Source organism: Scyliorhinus torazame, chromosome 15 (genome assembly GCF_047496885.1).
Source record: "Scyliorhinus torazame isolate Kashiwa2021f chromosome 15, sScyTor2.1, whole genome shotgun sequence".
Taxonomy (NCBI): domain Eukaryota; kingdom Metazoa; phylum Chordata; class Chondrichthyes; order Carcharhiniformes; family Scyliorhinidae; genus Scyliorhinus; species Scyliorhinus torazame.
The window spans coordinates 123,043,499-123,062,724 of NC_092721.1; positions in this window are offsets into that span (position 1 = coordinate 123,043,499).

The following is a 19,226-nucleotide window of genomic DNA, read 5'->3' on the forward strand; positions in this document are numbered from 1 at the left end:
CCTACAAGTATAAGAAGGAACCCCCGCAAAAGGTTCAGTCTCTTGGATTCGGCTCTCAAGCGGAGAGACCCTTCCACCAGCACCACCAGAAGCAAGTAAGTTCAAGTTCAACGCTCGCTACCAGACGGACGACCTTAGCTGTACTTCTGTTACCTCTTCGAACCCAACAGGCCCAGATCCGAACAACGGCCATTGTTCCTCTGACCTAAGTGGGCACCCGAAGTTAAGTATAGGTGTTAGTGATAGATATAGTTTAGCCTGTAGTGTTATTGTGCATGAGTAAATCATACTGTCTGTAAATAAAGTAGTATTGACTTTGAACTAATTAACTGGTGTATTGGCTCTTTGATCAATATTCGGGTTGAACCTTGTGGCGGTATCGAGAGATACCTGGCGACTCTGAAAGCATACTCATAATTAGGATTAAGAAAGGCGACCTTATTAACTGCCATATTTATAGCAAGCAAACAGAGCAACATTACTGGCGACTCTGGTGGGACTCGACCTAGAAGTGGCTTTGTCACTCCGAGAGAACCCAACTTTGAATTAGAAACCCAATTGGGAAAAGTAAAAACCACAAGCGTAAAACCGATATCGATCAAACCTCCAAGATTCGGAAGTGTGTTATTTGCATGCTTACTAAAAAGGGATGTAAGGTAAATCTTGATAGATTTTGTTGTGTAAAACTGTCGGGAGTTTTGTAGACCGGAAAATAGCGTAAGCCGTACCCGTGTTTACATCACCTCTTTATTCCCCCCTGTTCCAAATTCGGTAGAAACCCAGAGATAACAGTAAAAATGGCAATGAAGGCAATGGAACACCTTGTGCACCCCCAGGAATTCGACGACGCAGCAACCAATAGAGCAGGGCAGTGTCCCATATGGGAAGAGGACATTCAGAAATATCTAAAAGGGAAAGGATGGCCCCTTTGGAGCGTATTTTGTGCAAATAACGAAACAGGTCCCGGAAGTATAGGACATACTTGGTGGGAGAACCTGACCGAGATTCATAAGAAAAGCTTAGGAAAAGCTCATAAGCCGATGGCAATCGTGTCCTGCTTGGCACAATTGTGAGGCACAGAGAAGGTCGTGAGGCACAGACGAGGTCGCAGAGAGATTGAAGATAGAGAGAAGAATAGTGAGGCAGACTTTAGCGAGTGCGAAAAAGTTAACAGGCAACTTAGAGAGCAGTTAGCAGCGAAGGACAAGGAGATGGCTGATGTCAAACGGGCATACCAATCTTGTCTCGCTCACCTAAGCAGTTTTCAATCACAGTATGATAAGGCCTACCAAGACACGCAACACATGGTGTTGGTACGAGAAGAGACAGAACACCAAGTCGAGCAATTAAAGAAACAATGTAACGATTTAAAAGCAGCCCTACGAGCACTCCACAGTTCCACGACGGAACAAAGGCAGTGTTCGGTGGACCACGCCAAATGCCGAAAGCAAATTGTAGACCTGCAATCCCTGCTCTCTGTACAAAATGGTTTCCAGAATACATTTGGACCCCAGTTAGATCAGGAAAATGGCCCCGATTGGCAGGAACTAAATTAAACTGCCCACTGCTATGTACATGGAACATGTCCTCAGGACAAACTTCAGAAAAGAAAAGCACCCCCCCCCGCGACCGCACACGCAGAGCATAATCCCATGAACCCTGTCTCCACACAGCGCAGGGCCACAACAAACGGAGACCCCGATTTTCTGTACACCACCCCATTAACCGTCATCCAATTAAGGGACGCATGTAACAAAATAACACCGTTCCAACCCACATCGGACCCACACCATTATTTTGCAAAGGTTAAACAACAGGCGACCACGTACGGCCTGGATGAAAGAGAGCAAGTGAAGCTCACAGTTTTGAGCCTCGACCCCTCAGTCGTGGCAGCCCTTCCCGACCCACAAAATGTAGGAGGAGGCACCCTCCAAGAAATGCGTGCAGCGATCCTAGATGCGATCGGCTACAATAAGGGAGATCCCATAGAAGGCCTCAATCAATGTAGGCAGAAAAAGACTGAGCACCCAACAGTGTTTGCTGGACGCCTTTGGACTCATTTCACAGCAGCATTTGGAGAGTTAGCCCGCGCCCTTTTGACAGCAGAGAATATGGCCAAATGGACTCGAATCCTAGTCTCACGCGACCGAAGCAGGACAGAGAGCTTGCGCCAATTATGACCCCTCCGACGATAGCCACAATGAGAAATGGGTACTAAAGAGATTATCCCGCTCTTGGGAACAGTCCCTTCAGGGAAAGTCAGATTACGGAAAAGCAGATGAAGAGCAGGCAGATGCTAACATGCATCCAGTCAGGACACACCAGAACCCCGCATGGGTAAACAAGGGAAGAAACAGCCCACAGCAGCCTAAATCCCAAGAGTATTATAATTGTGGACAGTTAGGACAATACACACGAGAGTGCAATGCGCCCCAGAAACAGCAGCGAAACCAGCAGGCAAATACCCTAAATAAGAATAGAGCCAAGCCCATTCATAGTGTTAGCGCCAGTTCCGAGAACGCAGACTTGAGCGGCACCGATTGACGGTGTTTGGACTCACCAACTTGGGTCTGCAATACCCTTTGGGACAGATCCGGAAGGCCGGTAGTAGCAGGCACAGTCCGGGGACACCCCGTATAATTTCTTTGGGACACAGGAGGGTCCCGTACCACACTAAATTCCTCCACAATGTTCCAACGAGACACATGGCCCACCACAGACACCATTACCCTCAGCGGTTTCACAGGACACTTGCAGCAGGGACACATTACAGCCCCTGTAGCGATTCAGATAGGAAACATTAAAACCAAACACCCCGTTGTTCTCGTAGATCTACCCAAGACAGCCGAACACATTTTGGGGATAGACTTTATGAGCTCCCACAATCTTTCGTTCGACCCTGTAAATATATGTGTGTGGAGAATGGCAAAGGCAGCACCAGCCCCCGCCACGCTCACAGTTGGAAACTACGCACACAGGATTAGCTCAGTCGGAAACTTCTGGTTCGATCCACGAGCCATTAGTCAGGACAAAGATGTTAGAGACTTTTTGCAGAGGCACAAAGCTTCTTTTGCCCAGCACAAGCAAACTGTGGCAAGATAGCAGGTTTAGTCAACATTACAGGACCCGACCCCAAACCCCAAAAACATTACGGCTTTCCCCAACAAGCAGAGGGAGAAATTGCAAAGGTCATACAAAGTTTGCTTGACCAAGGCGTGCTTTGTTCAGTAGCCTCAACGAACAATGCCCCAATTTGGCCTGTCAGGAAACATGGCGACTGACCAGCGATTATAGGGAACTAAACAAAGTGACCCGAATAACAGCCCCACCATAGCCACAAGTCCCGAGACAATGTTAAAACAGGACCCCAGTCAAAGTTTTTCTCGGTTTTGGACATCAGCAACGGCTTTTGGTCCATTCCATTGGATAAAGCGTGCCAGTACAAATTTCCTTTCACCTTCCAGGGACAGCAATACACGTGGACGTGCCTACCACAAGGCTATCACAACTCCCCCTCCATTTTTCACTGACAGCTGGCGAATGGATTAGCTAAATTTTCCCAAAACGATTGCCTTGTCCAGTATGTAGACGACTTGCTTCTACAGACAGACACTAAGGGAGAGCACAATTAGCTTCTCACCAAATTATTAGGACACCTTCACGAAATTGGATGTAAGGTAAACCCCAAAAAGGGGTTCTCCAAGAAAAGGTCATTTATTTAGGCACAGTGATCCCCCATGGCAAACGCGAGATCGAGCAGAAACGCATTGTCTCCATTGTCAAATTACCCTTGCCCATAATGTCATAGCCCTCCGGTCATTTCTAGGACTGCTTGGCTACTGCAGGAACCACATCGACGGCTTTGCCACAAAGCCCCTCTTTCCGAACTCCTAAAAAAGCAAGCCCCACACACGGATGCCGTGGATGCATTAAAACGAGCCCTCAGCACAGCTCCCGCATTACAGGTCCCAGACCCACTCTCCCCATACGCAATTGAGGTTGCAACCACCGGCCGAATCCTTTCGGCCGTGGTCCTCCAGGAAAGACACGATCATTCAGGCCCCATAGCCTACGCTTCACAAGTTCTCAATAGAGTAGAGCAAGGATTTTCTGCCTGCGAAAGGCACTTGCTCGCAGTTTTTTGGGCTGTTCAGTACTTTGCGTACATAACAGGACTCAACCCCGTCACCATTTTAACAGAGCACACCCTAACCTAATTTCTACTAGATGGTAGACTAAAGGACGGCACAGTCAGCCAAATTCACGCCGCACGATGGACCCTACTCCTACAAGGATGGGACATTACAGTTAAAAGGCCTAAGACACACACTTTTCTCACAGATAATTTACATTACGCAGGCACCCCACATGAGTGTGAGATCATTGCCACCAAACACAATACAGGACCCCTTGTACCCAAATCAGCTCCCCCGAAACCAGGTACTATACCCCCTCAGCCCCAATACTCCAGCATATTCTCAGGACAGTTAAAGATTGTAAATACGGTATCATTAAAGTTCGTAACCACCATCGTTCTTCCCCCCCTGGTAACGTTAAGGCAGACGCCCTAGCAAAGGCAGGTTCCAGACATGGTCACTTTTGGAATCCCCCCCGAGAGTGCCCCAGTACACGCGGTCCAGGTCTCACAGACCAATATCCAAGATTTAGCTCAAGCCCAAAAGGAAGACGAAAAGCTCAGGGAAGTTTGAAAAGGTAACTTCCCAGCCCCCTACAATACGTACAGAAACACTTTAATGACACACGACAGCATAATTTTAAAGGATGATATTTATGTGATCCCACCCAAGACAGAAACCAAATTATCTGCCAATTCCATGACAACCATGAACACCAAGGGATAGATGCAACCCTTGCCCACCTCAAGACTTCTCTGCTGGTGGCCCAATTTTAAATCCAATGTAACGCATTACATTGAAAATTGTTTAATTTGCGCCCAGAACAATCCAGACAGGTATGCGAGGAAAGGTCAGCTCAGTCACACCCGCCCTGTTAATGGCCCCTGGACGAATTTACAGATTGATTACATAGGTCCCCTACCCCCCTGCAAGAATGGTTTTAAGTATGTGTTGGTAGTAATCAACACCTTCATGAAATGGGTGGAAGCTTTTCCGTCCAGGACTAACACGGCTAAAACGACAGCCAAAATCCTAACGCAGCACATCTTCACAAGATGGGGCCTTCCCCGTCGTATAGAGTCAGACCAAGGCTCACATTTCACAGGACGCGTCACGAAAAATGTCCTCACAATTTTCGCCATCCAACAAAAATTCCATATTGCCTATCACCCCCTAAAAAGCGGAATCGTAGAGAATGAATAGAACCTCAAGGCAACGCTCAGGAAAATGGTGCAACAGCACAATACCACATGGGACACAGTTCTCCCCTTTGCACTAATGTTCAGAAGGAACACGGTATCCACTTTGACCGGATACACTGTAGCCATCTGGGATGGCCAATTCCTGATTACAAAATGGACACATGCAAAGATTGTAGGGAAAGCGGACAATACTGAGAAAACAAGCAGGTTCAGGGTTTGTCTGCATATTGGAGCCGCAGCTCCCTGACAAGACCAAAACTGCAAACTCATTAGCATACTAATGGCCCATCTCCGGGGACAAAAGAGTAACATTTGAGTAACCGATACTAAGGCAGACACTCAGGCACCAGAGGAGACCAAAACAAAGCAGGCCCACGGCCACCTAGGACATGCCCAGCAATCAGGGCACCCACCCCTTTACTGGAGGAAATCGATAAGAACGATCGAGAAACGGCCTAATTAATTGGGGCCAAGTTCAAGGCCCGCCCAAAAGCGCGCAAAGCCTCTTTTCGGTATAAGAAGGATCCCCCAAGAGAGAATCGTTCTCTTGGCTCCTGCTCTCACTGAGGAGAGACCTGCCCAACTGCTGCACCAGAACAAGTAAGTCCAAGGTCAACGCACGCTACCAGACAGATGACCTTAGCTGTTCCCCTTCACCATTTCAACCCCAGCAGCCTCAGAACCGAACAACGGCCATTGTTCCTCTGACTGAGTGGGCGCCCGAAGCTCAGTATAGGCTTTAGCAGTAGTGATAGTTTAGTCTGGAGTATTTGTGCATGAGTATATTTAACTGTGTGTGTAAATAAATAAGCATTTGACTTTGAACTAACTAACTGGTGTATCGAGTCTTTGATCAGTATTCGGTTTGAACCTTGTGGCGGTATCGAAAGATACCTGGCGACTCTAGAGCAAAACGTATTAGAATTAAGGAAGGCGATGATATTGACCGCCATATTCAGAGCCAAATAAAGAGAACACAATTAGCAAAATTTACTGGTGCCCTCTGATGGGGCTCGACCTAGAAGTGGCCTAGTCACTCCGAGAGAACCCAAATTTGAATCCAATTGGAAACAGAAAAAACCACAAGTGTGAGAACGATACTGATCGAACCTCCGAGATTCGGAAGTGTGTTAATGCATGCATACTAACAGGGATATAAGGTAAACCTGAGAGATTTTGTTACGTAAAACTGTCAGGAGTTTTGTAGGCCGGAAATTAGCGTAAGCCGTACCTGTGTTTACATCACCACTTTATCACCCCCTGTTCCAAATTCAGTCGAGAACCCAGAGAGAGAAAATGGCAATGAAGGCAATGGAACGCCTTATGAACCCCCAGGAATTCGAGGTCACAGCCACCAGTAGAGTAGGACAGTGTCCCGTATGGGAAGAGGAAATCAGAAAGTACCTCAAAGGGAAATGAATTCGCGAATTCTGCGCGAATGACGAAACAGGTCCCGGGAGTATAGGACATACTTGGTGGGAGAACCTGTCAGAGATCCACAAGAAGAGCTTCGGGAAAGCTCGCAAGCCGATGGCAATCGTGTCCTGCTTGGCACAATTGCGAGGCACAGAGGAGGTCGTTAGAAAGCTCCGTACAGAGATTGAGGAGAGAGACAGAAATAGTGAGGAAGATGTGAGCGAGTTTGAGAAGAAGAATGAGGATTTGAGAGAACAGTTAGCAGCGAGGGACAGAGAGGTGGATGATGCCAAGTGGGCACACCAGTCTTGTCTCGCCCATTTGAGTAGTTTTCAGACCCAGTATGATAAGGCCTACCGCAACGTGCGGTCTTGGTAAGACAAGAAACCAAGCAACAGGTAGAGAAATTGCAGAAACAGTGCAATGATTTGAAAGCAGCCCTACGAGTGCTCCACACTTCCACGACGGAACAAAGGCAGAGCTCCTTAGATCACGCAAAGTGCCGGAAGCAAATTGCAGAATTGCAATCTCTGCTTTCTGTCCAGAATGGGACTCCAGTTAGACCAGGAAAACGGCCCCAATTGGCAGGAGTTCAATGAAACTGCCCACAGATACGTGCATGGGACATGCACGCAAAAAAAAACACAGAAAAGGAAAGCACCCCAACCCCCGACTGAACAAGCAGAACACACCCCCATGAACCCTGTAACCACACACTGCAGGGCCGCAGCAGAAGGAAACACAGATTTCCTGTATACAACCCCGTTAACCGTGACCCAATTATGGGACACGTGTGGAAAAATTACACCGTTCCTTCCCACATCAGATCCCCGCCAGTTTTTCGCTAGAGTTAAACAGCAGGCTACCATGTACGGCCCGGATGAAAAGGAGCAAGTGAAGCTCACAGTTTTAAGCCTCGACCCTTCAGTCGTGACAGCCCTTCCCGACCCACAGAATGTAGGAGGAGGCACACTCCAAGAAATGCACACAGCGATCCTGGATGCGATCGGCTCTAACAGATGAGACCCAGTAGAGGGCCTAAACAAGTGTAGGCAAAAGAAAACAGAGCACCCCACAGCGTTTGCTGGACGCTTGTGGATACATTTCAAAGCAGTTTTCGGAGAGTTAGCCCGCGCCCATTTGTCCGCGGATAATATGGCCAAATTGGCTCGAATCCTAGTCTCTCACGCGACAGAGGCAGGACAGAGAGCTTGCGCAAATTACAACCCCTCAGACGAGGCCCACAATGAGAAATGGGTTTTGAAGAGATTGTCCCGTGCTTGGGAACAATCTGTCCAAGGGAAAACCGCATTTGCAAAACCTGAGGAAGAGCAGGCAGACATGAACCAAGTTAAAGCGCACTAGAACCCCGCATGGGTAAATGAGGGCAGGAACAGCCCACCGCAGCCTAAATCCCAGGAATGTTACAACTGTGGACAGTTAGGACACTTTGCACGAGAGTGCAACACGCCCCAAAAGCAGCAGAGAAACCAACAGACAGGCACCCTAAATAAGCATAGGGCAAAGCCAATCCATAGCGTTAGCGCCCGTTCAGAGAACATAGACATGAACGGCATCGACTAACGGTGTTCGAGCTCCCCAACTTGGGTCTGCGACACCCTTTGGGACAAGTCCGATAGACCGGTCGTAGCAGGCAAAGTCCGGGGACAACCCATAGAATTTCTTTGGGACACAGGAGGGTCCCGCAGCACACTCAATTCCTCCATGATGTTTCAGTGAGACACGTGGCCCACAACAGACACCATCACACTCAGCGGCTTTACAGGTCGTTTACAACAAGGACACATCACAGACCCTGTAGCGATACAAATAGACAACATTACGATTAAACACCCCATAGTTTTGGTCGATCTACCCCAGACAGCTGAACACATCCTAGGGATCGATTTTATGAGCTGCCACAACCTCTCTTTTGATCCAGTTAATAAATAGGTATGGAGAATGGCAAAGGCAGCACGAGCCACCGCCATGCTCACAGTTGGAGACTATGAAAACAGAATTAGCTCAGTAGGAGACTTCTGGTTCGACCCTCGAGCCATTAGTCAGGACAAACAAATTAGGGAAGTCCTGCAGCAACACAAAGCAGCATTTGCACAGCACAAGCACGACTGTGGAAAAATAGCTGGCTTGGTAAACATTACAGGTCCCGACCCCAGGCCCCAAATTCAGTACAGTTTTCCCCAAGAAGCAGAGGGAGAAATCTCCAAAGTAATAGAGAGTCTGCTTGATCAAGGCGTACTCAGATCAGTAGATTCCATGAACAACGCACCAATTTGGCCCGTCAGGAAACCCGATGGATCATGGCGACTGACCATTGATTACCGGGAACTGAACAAAGTAACCCCAGTAACACCCCCACCATAGCCACGAGTCTCAAGACCATGCTCAATCAAAGAAATTTCGGTTTTGGACATTAGCAACGGCTTTTGGTCCATTCCATTGGATAAAGCGTGCCAATATAAATTCGCCTTTACATTCCAGGGACAACAATATACATGGACGTGTCTTCCACAAGGCTTCTACAACTCCCCCTCCATTTCCCACTGACAGCTGGCAAATGGACTAGCAAAATTTTTCCGACCCGATTGTCTGGTCCAGTATGTAGATGACTTGTTACTACAGACAGATGGGGAGAGCACATTTTGCTTCTCGCCGAACTCCTAGGACTCCTAAAAGAGATTGGATGTAAAGTCAACCCCAAGAAGGCCCAGATTTTGCAGGAAAGGGTGATTTACTTGGGTACAGTAATCACTCATGGTAAACGCGAGATCGAGCAAAAGAGAATTGACTCGATCATCAAATTGCCCCTTCCCCATAATGTCTCAGCCCTCCAGTCATTTCTAGGACTGGTTGGCTACTGCCGAAACCATATCGACGGTTTCACCTCAAAAGCAGCGCCCCTATCCAAATTGCTCAAGAAGCAGGCACCTTGGGAATGGCATACGCTTCACGTGTGTTAGATCCTGTTGAGCAAGAATTTTCTGCCTGCGAAAGGCACCTGCTCGGTGTTTTTTGTGCAGTACAGTACTTCGCTTACATTACAGGACTCAACCCCATCACCATTCTCACTAAACACATCCCAACACAGCTATTATTAGACGGTCGACTTAAAGATGGCACAGTCAGGCAAATCCGCGCAGCCCGTTGGACCCTTCTTTTACAGGGACGGGACATTACAGTTCATAGAACCAAGACCCACACTTTCCCAGCCGATAATTTGCAGTATGCAGGCACCCCGCATGAGTTTGAGATCATCACCACTAAACACAACACAGGCCCATTTATATCTAAGTCAGCTCCCAGGAAAGCAGGTAATACACCCCAGAGACCCCAGCCCACAGACACGTGCGCACCCCTGAAAATTTATGTGGATGGCTCCTCCACAGTTTTGAATGGAAAGAGAATCACCGGTTGCGGCACTTATGTAGAGGACGCGCAGGGACGCGCCCCAGATGAGATTTCATTAAAGTTGCCAGGACATCTAGGCTCGCAGGCAGCAGAACTGGCAGCCATAGCGTACATTGTAGATCACCCTGACTTGTTTCTGACCCCAGCAGACATATATTCAGACAGCTTATATGTCTGTAACAGTTTAACGGAATTCCTACCCCTGTGGGAAACTAGAGGATTCGTTTCTGCAGACGGAAAGCCCTTACGTTCAGCCCCATTACTCCGGCATATCCTAGAGACAGCTAAAGATAGGAAATACAGCATAATTAAGGTGCGCAGTCACCACCGTTCTTCCCCCCCGGTAACGTTAAAGCAGAATCCCTAGCGAAGGCAGGTTCTCGAAATGGTTACTTTTGGAACCCCCCCCCGAGAGCACCCCAGTACACGCGGTTCAGGTCTAACAGACCAACATTCAAGATGTAGCAAAAGCCCAGAAGGAAGATGAAAAACTCAGGGAAGTTTTAAAAGGAACCTTCCCAGCCCCGTATGACAAAGTTTAAGAACGCAATTACCACACATGACGGTGTGATTTTGAGAGAAGGCATTTATGTAATTCTCAGCCAGGACAGGAACCAGATTATTTGTCAGTTCCGTGACAATCATGGACACCAAGGCATTGAACCCACCCTAACCCACCTCAGACCTCTCTGCTGGTGGACTGATTTAAAAGCCGATGTGACCCATTACATTGAAAATTGCTTGATCTGTGCCCAGAACAATCCAGACAGATATGCAAGAAAGGCTCAGTTTAGTCTAATCCGCCCCGTTAATGGCCCCTGGTCGAATTTTCAGATAGACTACATTGGACCCCTATCCCCCTGCAGAAATGGTTATAAGTATGTGTTGGTGGTCATCGACACCTTCACAAAATGGTTGGAAGCTTTTCCATCCAGAACGAATACGGCCAAAACGAGAGCGAAAATCCTTACACAGCACATCTTTACAAGATGGGGCCTCCCACGCAGTATAGAGTCCGATCAAGGCTCCCATTTTACAGGACGAGTAATGAAGAACGTCCTCAAAATTTTCGGAATTAGGCAGAAGTTTCACATAGCCTACCACCCCAGTCAAGCGGCATTGTAGAGAGGATGAACAGAACTCTAAAAGCCACTCTCAGGAAAAATGGTGCAACAGAACAACAGCACCTGGGACTCAGTTCTCCCATTTGCTTTAATGCTCTTTCGAAACACGGTATCCACGTCCATAGGATACACCCCCCACACCCTCATGACCGGACGCCCTATGAAAGGGACAGAGTATTTATTAGGACTGGATTTGGCCAGCCCCGCAGTCACCGCCCTCATGCATGAAAATGCTGTACAGCAGTTACTTGAGAACATAAAGGCAGCCCAACTTGCAGCAGCTGTGAGACTTGGGAACAGGAAGAAACAAAGCAAAGCTTGTTTCGATAAAAATGTACACGCCACTGAATTTGTAGTAGGGCAGCAAGTGATGCTTTCCCTATACAACCCCAGTTCATTCCTTTCCCCCAAATGTTCTGGACCGTACTCCAAAGTTAGCCCCTCTGTATACAAGATCACATATCCCAATGGCAAGTCTGCGTGGTTCCACATAAACCAGCTTAATGCTTGTGGCTCGCAGAACAACCATGCACACCACATCTCGCTCGCAGCAGCAGACGAGCATGCCCCGCCCACAGATGACACATTCCTATCCTCCCCCAGCCAGTCCAGCCCGTCCTCAGTCACATCTTCAACTCCACCCCCAGAGGCACGACTCCGCCTCTCCCTTCCTTCAACCAGCAGCGACAGCGACAGTGATAACGTGGTTATGATTATAACCACGTTATGATTATACCCATGCACCAGTCCCAACTCCCAGTGAATCTGAGCATGATTCCAGTGACCCCGTCAAAATCGCATATATCAAAGCCCCTGACCCAGACCCACCGCCAGACGATTACGGACTAAAACCTAGTAGCTCCAACCTCGACACACTATTCTGGCACTGAGACAATTCATTCAGGCTCATCCGGAATGATGAGATGGACCCCAATTCGCCCCAAGCAGCTTTAGCCAAACTACTCCAGTCAAGAATATGGCAGCCGGGAGAAGATGATGACATAGAGTCTGACTCCCACCAAACAAATCCCTTTGCGACCCTGTTCGCTACCGAGCAATGAGGTGACCAGATGATGGCAAAAAGGAACCGATTGAGAGATACGGTGTCCTTTCTGATGGAACTTGCACCATGTTTGTTGTATGTTTGTTCGTTTAATGTACATGTTTGTTGGAATTTGAAAGTTTTTCATGGCCCCACGCCACCACCCTTTTGACGCCCAATGGCTGTTAATGGGACAAGTTTGTCCACAGACAACCGTTCAGAGGAACTAGTTTGTCGACAGACAACCATTCAGAGGAACTAGTTGGTCGGCAGACACCACTCATAGCTACTCTCCTGATTCGATCACGAGAGGCAGCCGCCACGACGACCACATTCTTACCCATTCTTGCCGGCTGCTCAGGCAGTGGAGAAACGGCGCTGTTCCCCACCCTGCCTGAGGACCCCCCTCTGGTCAGCTACGCTCGGGTAGAGAACAAACGGCACTGATCACTGTCCCACCCGGGGATTCCTCCTATTTCTTACCCGCCGCGGCCCATACGCACCCCATTTTGGCTCGTTACATTCAAAATTCTTTTGTTTGTTTCTGGCAACCCTTAGGTCGCTTCCGTATGCTATTTGCATCCTCAAACACTATGATGGTAGATCGCACAGGCTGTGTGACAGCTCGCACTGTGTCAGTATTTTTCTCAGATGTCTTGTCCAAATATTCGGTTTTTAAAAATAAAAAAAATGAGGGATTCACAGACGGTGACCAATTATAATGGGTAATTGGCAACAAAGGACAGACAGACAGACACATGAGATCTTAAGCAAGATAATAACAGATATTATGCTTGTGTCCATAGAACTCTGGAACCTCAGGAACCCCAGAGGAAGAAAAAGAAGAAGACAGAAAAAAGGAAAGATGAAGACAACCTTCACGTTTTTCACCTGGATCTTAGCGGGATCCCTCCAGTTGCGTGCGGACGCTACCCCCCTGACCCCAACTACACAGGCCGTGAATGATTCCCACTGCTGCCATACACTGAACCCCGAGATAGTTAACCCCGAGATAGTTACCCCCGAGACAGTTACCGACACCCCGACCTGGTGTAACAAGTTTATAACCTGGTATTCACTATTGTACATAGTAGAATCACTCTTAGTACTGGCGATACTCTGCAGTGTTGTGCAGACACTTAAACTCAGAAAATGGCGAAGGAGAGCCTCCCGCTCTCGCACCCCGGTTTACACGTTTAGGTCCCCTATTCACCAGTCACCGGGAGAAGATGGTGACTCAGAGTCTGACTCCCAGCAGACGAGTCCCTTTGCGACTCTTTTCACTATAGAACAATGAGGTGTCCAGATGATGGTAAAAATGAACCGATGGAGATTTACGGTGTCCTTCTTTCTGATGGAGCCTGCCCTATTTTGTTATTTTAGTTTGTTAATTTTAAATGTTGAATGTTTGTTTGTGTATGACCCTCTGATAAAGATTATTCATGACCCCACGCCACATTTTGATGCAGTCACAACTACTCTTTTGATGCCACATGGCAGTTAAAGGAACAGGTTTGTCGGCAGACACCCATTGATACAGTCATAGCTACTCTTCTGATTCGACGGTAATCATGATGATATATTTGGTTTAAAAAAAATTATAAAATGAGGGAGTCACATATGGTGACAATTCTAATGGGAAATTGATAATAAAAGGAGAGACAGACATACGAGATCTTAAACAAGGTAATAACAGATATTATGCTTGTGTCCACAGGAAATCCAGAACAACAGAAGACAAAGGAAGACCAAGAAGGAAAAAGAGAACATGAAGACAGGCATCATGATCTACATTTGGATCTTCGTGGGATCACTACAGTTGCGCGTGGACGTGACCCCCCTGACCCCTACCCCACAGGCTGTGAATGTTTCCCATCCCTGCCACACACCACACCCAGAGACAGCCACTGATACACCAACCTGTTGTGACAACTTTATAAAATGGTATTCCCTGTCGTACATCGTAGAAGCACTGTGAGTCATAGCAATACTTTGCAGTGTCATCCAGACACTGAGACATCGGAAATGGTGAAGGAAAGCCTCCCGCACTCCGGTATATACACTCAGACCCCCTATTTTCGGACTCTAGAAATCTCCCCACTCTCTCTAAGTGAATAAAGTGCATCGCCTAATTTTTTGTTTGTTCTAATAAAAGAAAGATGTGAAATTCTGTACTTGACTGCCAAGATACAGAGAAATGTAATGCTGCTATTATATAGTTCATACTGTTTGTAAATTCTTTTGATTGACTAAAGATAGTTTAGAGAAGGATAGTTAGAGGTTCCCGTGTTTTAAATGACAAAGAAATGTAATGCATGCTTGAATGTCAGAGCGCCCCTTAGGATTTTATAATAATGTGATGTACATAAAGCAATTTAGGTAAAGGTTCCAATCCATAGGACAGAGTAGAATAGAACCTGTCCTTGATTGCAAGTGCCCGACTTAGGCAGAGAACGAAGAAGATTCAGTAACTTGATCCTTCACGCTTCGCTTTGAGGATCAAAAGGAGGGAGTGTACCCATCTGGGATGGCCACTTTCAGTATATAAAATGGACACTCGCAGAGCCTATAGGGAAAAATGGACAATACAAAGCAACAAGCAGGCGCAGAGCCTGAATGTATATTTGGAAGGCAGTCTGCAGGCGGAACCGAAACTCTGGGTCGATTTACATATTGATGGCCCATCTCCGGGGAACAAAGAAAGAGTGCTCAGGTAGCCGATACTGTCTCAGACATTCCGGCGCCAGTACCCCAACCAGAAGACACAAACAAAGCAAGGCCAACAGCCACTTAGGACATGGCCAGCCATCAAGGCACCTGCCCCTTTATTGGCTTAGATCGATGACAATGATCAAGAAGCGGCCCAATTAATTGGGACCAAGTTTAAGGCCCACCTAAAAGCGCGCAAAGTCCCTCCAAGTATAAGAAGGAAACCCCGCGAAAGGTTCAGTCTCTTGGATTCAGCTCTTAAGCGGAAAGACATCACCAGAAGCAAGTAAGTTCAAGTTCAACGCTCGCTACCAGACGGATGACCTTAGCTGTACTCCTGTTACCTCTTCGAACCCAACAGGCCCAGATCCGAACGACGGCCATTGTTCCTCTGCCCTAAGTGGGCACCCGAAGTTAAGTATAGGCGTTAGTGATAGATATAGTTTAGCTGTAGTGTTATTGTGCATGAGTAAATCATACTGTCTGTAAATAAAGTAGTATTGACTTTGAACTAACTAACTGGTGTATTGGCTCTTTGATCGGTATTCGGGTTGAACCTTGTGGTGGTATCAAGAGATACCTGGCGACTCTGAAAGCATACTCATAATTAGGATTAACAAAGGCGACCTTACTAACTGCCATATTTATAGCAAGTAAACAGAGCAATATTTCCCTTTCCCCAGTAACACTCACTCTCCCAGCAAACACACAGATAAATGGAATGCCTGGAACATTCCTCGTTAGTGGTTTAACTCCTAGCTAGCACTCTCCTCCCTGGTTGAATACTCGTTTTCAGAGATTTCCAACCTCCTAGCAATTTGTGTCTGTTGTTGCCATTTGACAACCTCTGAAGGATCAGGTGGAGTTAACAAATCAAACTCTGTTTGTTGTTTCCCCTTAAACAACAGCATTGCCGGTGAACTTTGCATGGTAGCATGTACAGTATTCCAGTAAGATATTAGACATTTCTTTACTCTTCTTGACAATTTCCCTGGTTCTTCGGTGCTTTGATAGAATGCGTAATGTTTGCACAAAACATTCAGCCAATCCATTTGTTGCTGGATGATATGGAGCTGACATATGGTGTATACCATTCCCCTTCAGGTAGTCCCCAAACACCTTCAAAGTAAATTGCATACCATTATCACTGACGATTTGATCCGGTGTTCCAAATCTCGAGAATATTTTGTCTAGATTTTCAATGGTCTGCTCAGTCATCGTTGATTTCATTATCGCTACATCTGGCCATTTCGAGTGTGCGACCACAATCACTAAGAATATGTGACCATCCAGTGCAACAGCATAATCATTGTGCATTCTCTGCCATGGCTGAGTCGGCCATTCCCATGGATGTAATGGTGTGGTGTTCCTTAGTTTTTCACACGATTGGCATTGCCCAACTTTCTCTTCAATTTGAGCATCTAATCCTGGCCAACAAAAATACATGTGTGCTAATTCCTTCAGCCTTATCACACCAGGATGTCCCTCATGCAGTTGGTCAAGGACTCTAATATGCAAGCACTGAGGAATCATCAAACAGATTCCCCACAATAGAACTCCATTCTGTACTGTCAACTCAAGTCTTCATATGATATAAGGCTTGAGGTCTGGAATTTTCCTCTGAACATCTGACAGTGTTCCTTTTTGGACCAAGTCCATTGCCTTCCCCATCACTGGATCGTTTATTGTATATCTTATAATTTGAGATGAAGTCACAGGTACAGTATCAATGAGCAAGGAATAGAAAATGTTGACAAAACTTTCTTCTGAGTCATGCTTGACCAGTAACGACAATCATGACAAAGCTTCAGCATTTACAGGATGCTCAGACTTACGATACTGAATAATCGTAAGTGTGTGCTGACAATATCAATGGCCATCTTTGCAATCTATTAGCTGCCAGAGAAGGTATACCTTTATACGGCCCAAAGATTGTGGTCACGAGTCGATGATCTGTCAAAAGAGTGAAATGATGCCCCAAAACGGTAATGGAGGAACGTTCTTACACCAAAGTTGATGCTCAAAGCATCTTTTTCTAGCTGAGCTAATTAATTTCTGTGCTAGTAAGAGTTGTTTCTCTCCTGAAGGCATAATGAGCAAGACGACTGCACCAACTCCACAGTGCGAGGCATCGCAAGCTAATTGCAACTTCATTTTTGGATTATAATGAACCAATAGCTCTGACTTTTGTAAAGCTTCGTTCACTTCATTGTATGAATTTTCACATTCTTCTGATTAGTGCCATGCCTGTTTGACACATAGCAAAGTGCATAAAGGCTTCAATCATGTTGCTATATTCAGCAAGAATTTACCATAATTAGCTGAGCAATCAAAAAAACGTTTTATTTTAAGGACATGATGCTTCGAAGATTGATAATGTTTTCTACGGTTCTTTGTGTCAACCGTCTTTGTCGATGATATGAGCAAGGTTATTTATCTCTGACTTGATAAAGTGGCAGTTTTCCTTTTTCACCCTCAGATTGTGACGCAATAACCACTTTGGGGTAGCTTCTAAATTCTCCAAGTGTTCCTGTTCACTGGAACCGGTGATGAGTATGTCATCTAAATAGCATTACACTCCATTCAATCCACTTTGAATTTGATCCATGGATCTTTGGAAAAGAGAAGGCAAAGATGTTATTCCAAAAGGAAGTCTTCTGTAACGAAACAGACCTTTGTGCGTCACGATGGTGAGCAGTGGCTAAGATTCGGCAGTCACACACATATGCAGATATGCCTGTGAAAAATCAATTTTACTGAATTTCTGTCCTCCAGCATTCGCCCACTAAGTATCCAACCTGTGTACAACAGTGACATGATTGCACCTTTGTAGCTTTGTTCCTTGAGGTATCCATTTTGTGAAAGTTTGCTCCAGCCCCTATCTCTGCAAAGTTTCTCTCATTGCAAGCTCCACAGACGTGGCAACTTACACAGCAGCTTTCAGAGCTAAATCACTTACAGTAAGCAACTTCCTCTGAATTGCAACAGAAAGCTACTAAAAAAACTATAAAGAAAAGTAAGATAGATTATGAGAGTAAACTTGCTCAGAATATAAAAACAGATAGTAAAAGTTTCTACAAATACATAAAACAAAAAAGAGTGGCTAAGGTAAATATTGGTCCTTTAGTGGCTGAGAAGGGAGATTTAATAATGGGAGATGAGGAAATGGCTGAGGAACTGAACAGGTTTTTTGGGTCGGTCTTCACAGTGGAAGACACAAACAACATGCCAGTGACTGATGGAAATGAGGCTATGACAGGCGAGGACCTTGATAGGATTGTTATCACTAAGGAGGTAGTGATGGGCAAGCTAATGGGGCTAAAGGTAGACAAGTCTCCTGGCCCTGATGGAATGCATCCCAGAGTGCTAAAAGAGATGGCTAGGGAAATTGCAAATGCACTAGTGATAATTTACCAAAATTCACTAGACTCTGGGGTGGTCCCGGCGGATTGGAAATTAGCAAACATGACACCACTGTTTAAAAAGGACGTAGGCAGAAAGCGGGTAATTATAGGCCAATGAGCTTAACTTCGGTAGTAGGGAAGATGCTGGAATCTATCATCAAGGAAGAAATAGCGAGGCATCTGGATGGAAATTGTCCCATTGGGCAGACGCAGCATGGGTTCATAAAGGGCAGGTCGTGCCTAACTAATTTAGTGGAATATTTTGAGGACATTAACAGTGCGGTAGATAACGGGGAGCCAATGGATGTGGTATATCTGGATTTCCAGAAAGCCTTTGACAAGGTGCCACACAAAAGGTTGCTGCATAAGATAAAGATGCATGGCATTAAGGGGAAAGTAGTAGCATGGATAGAGGATTGGTTAATTAATAGAAAGCAAAGAGTGGGGATTAATGGGTGTTTCGCTGGTTGGCAATCAGTAGCTAGTGGTGTCCCTCAGGGATCAGTGTTGGGCCCACAACTGTTCACAATTTACATAGATGATTTGGAGTTGGGGACCAAGGGCAATGTGTCCAAGTTTGCAGACGACGCTAAGATAAGTGGTAAAGCAAAACGTGCAGAGGATACTGGAAGTCTGTAGAGGGATTTGGATAGGCTAAGTGAATGGGCTAGGGTCTGGCAGATGGAATACAATGTTGACAAATGTGAGGTTATCCATTTTGGTAGGAATAACAGCAAAAGGGATTATTATTTAAATGATAAAAT